A 2,647-nucleotide genomic window follows, 5' to 3' on the forward strand; every position below is an offset into this window, starting at 1 on the left:
AGTTCTATCACACAGAGCAAAGCTGGATAATCAGTCATACAGAAACACTCCGATATCACAAGAGCTTTTATATAAGGGACTTTGATCTCTTCTTCTAGTGATTATGAAGATCAGAAAATTAGTTGCAGATATTTATGTATAAAAATCTGATTCCCAACAATCTGTTCATGCTGCTACTATATGAAGTGCAATGATTATATATTGAGAGTGTCAGTAATGCCAGAACCTCATGTCATTGATTTTAACATCATAAGCAGGTAAGGCTTCTGTGGTTTCTCAATACCATAGACCTCTTTACCTCAATCCTTAGTTAGTTATCAATGCTTCAATCTACAATGTTTTTTTATTTCTCCAACATGCATAATTTCAGTTCTCTAGTGAATAAAATCTTTCTCCTGCATACTAAATTTAAGTAATTTTCTGTAGAAGATATCCTATATATTATCTATTTCAGGATTATTTTGAAGTGCATTATAAATTTTTGAAGTTCAATTAAAAATTGTTACTTCAGTAAGAAAAATGTATTACAAAGTGAACTATGGAGTTTGCCTTAAAACATAAGTTATATAATAGGTAAATTGAAATAGTGAAAGTTCATTAAACAAAGCACTTAAAGCTAATATGAAAACAAATAGGTAGTAAATTAAATTATCAGAAAAAATTTATAGTCATGAGTGCTATGCAATAAATAGTACTAGACTTATATTGAAACATGTCATATTTTGAGGTCAGTTTAATTTATTTTATTTTGGTGTTACAAGAAAGACACAAGTTAGTGTCTTAAACTATAAATCACAGCCATCTTTTAAGACATCATTGTAATTTTCCGGAAAATAACAAACATATTGGTGAGTGGACATGCACATGTGATACAGTTGTTTAGAACCTTATTTTCATTTAAAATTTTTGTGGGGCCTCTTTCACATCCTTTTTCTTCAAGCTGTAAATCACAGGGTTCAGGATGAGAATCACAAGAGTATAAAACAGGGAGGTTAATTTGTCTTGATCCAGAGAATATGAAGAACCTGGTCAAAAATACATGAAGAGTACAGTACCCTGGAAAATGGCAACTGTGCTGAGATGTGAGGTGCAAGTAGATAAGCCTTTGAAACTCCCCTCCTTAGAACTGATCTTCAGGACAAATGAAATGATATAACAGTAAGAGAGCAGAACTCCAGAGATGGTTCTCAGTTCAATGAAACCAAAAACAGTAAATAAGGCCAGTTCATTGACTTGTATGTCAGAGCAGGAGAGCATGTAAAGTGGAGGTAAATCACAAAAGAAGTGGTTGATCTCATTAGAACCACAGAAACACAAACGGAATGCCAAGGCTGTATGTATCAAACCATCTGTTGTTGCTACCAGGTAAACCCCAACCATGAGCATGGAACACACCATGCTAGACATGTGCACTGTGTAGAGTAATGGGTTGCTGGTGGCCTGGTATCTACCAAAGGCCATTACCATTAGCAGTAGACTCTCAGGATATGCAAAGACACGGAATATCAAAAACTGCAGAGCACAACCAACAAAAGGAATTGATTTCTCCTCAGCTAAGAGATCCACCAGCATCTTGCGTCCAATTGCTATACAATAGCAGAGGCCACAGAAGGAGAGATGGGTGAGAAAAAAGTACATATGTTGTAGCCAAGTGCTCCAGATACTCTGCTTTTTCTTCCATTTTCCATGGAGCTCCACCAAGATAGTGTTCTTCAGCTGGTCTTCCATTCTCAGGCCCCATGATGGGTGCCATTCTGTAGCTGCCAGCAGCTAAGAGAACCGGGTTCACCTGACAGGAAGGCTGGGAATGAAAGGGCATGGAAGATGAGAGAAACGTGGGGTCAAGACAACGTATTATGATCAAGGCCTGAAGTTTAACATTATGCTTTCACATATAAAGGGGAAGCCACACCCCCCAGAGTCTCGCTTCAGCCCAGGGGCTGGGTGAGGAAATAGCAGCCTGAAGGTGTCAAGGCAAGCTCAGCAGGTGGTCCATTCTTCTTAGTTCCTGTAACAGACTACTTGGCTTCAAGGCAGGCAATGCAATGCCTCTTCCTAGGTCCTACTGTTGTTTGGTCTATTGTAGTAAATGGCTCCTAGGCATGCTCGGGCTGGCAGGCTGGCAGGTTGGCAGGCTAGGGGAAGGGCACAATGGGTGTGTGGAGCTGAGCAGCCATTCTAATTAAGATGATCATCCCAAGATTGGAAAGAAGTACAATGAGATAAACAAGTAGAAATGTGATGAACAGGGCTACTTCTGTGTCAAGATTATTGGTCATTCCTGAAAAAATGAATTCATCTACAGAAGAGCAATTTCCCCTATCCATTCTTCTTGTTTTTATGTAGAATTTAAAAGATAATTTCAGAGTGTGCTAGATGCATTGTTAGTTAGCTCTAAAAAATGAAAAAAAAAAAAAAAAAGAAAATAGCAATTCATATTCTGTGTTGTTTTTCCCTCAGAAATCAATCCAGTCACATTACTCTGTAAGGAGATCTTTAGGATTTTCATCATAATGAACCATGTCTAATAGTATGAAAGTTCGGTTGTCATCTGTGAAAGCCACATACTACTGTAAAAAAATGTAACTTGTTAAGTTTTTAACATTTTAAATCTGTCTTCTGATTTAATGGAATTTAAGTTAATCTT

The 2,647-nt window shown here is 37.3% G+C and overlaps 1 pseudogene; it reads right to left on the reverse strand.

The window, feature by feature from the left end:
- Window positions 1-879: 879 nt before the first annotated feature.
- Window positions 880-2,339, reverse strand: LOC117703992 (olfactory receptor 5W2-like; annotated as a pseudogene).
- Window positions 2,340-2,647: the final 308 nt, after the last annotated feature.

The sequence above is a fragment of the Arvicanthis niloticus genome, chromosome 2, assembly GCF_011762505.2.
Source record: "Arvicanthis niloticus isolate mArvNil1 chromosome 2, mArvNil1.pat.X, whole genome shotgun sequence".
Classification (NCBI taxonomy): domain Eukaryota; kingdom Metazoa; phylum Chordata; class Mammalia; order Rodentia; family Muridae; genus Arvicanthis; species Arvicanthis niloticus.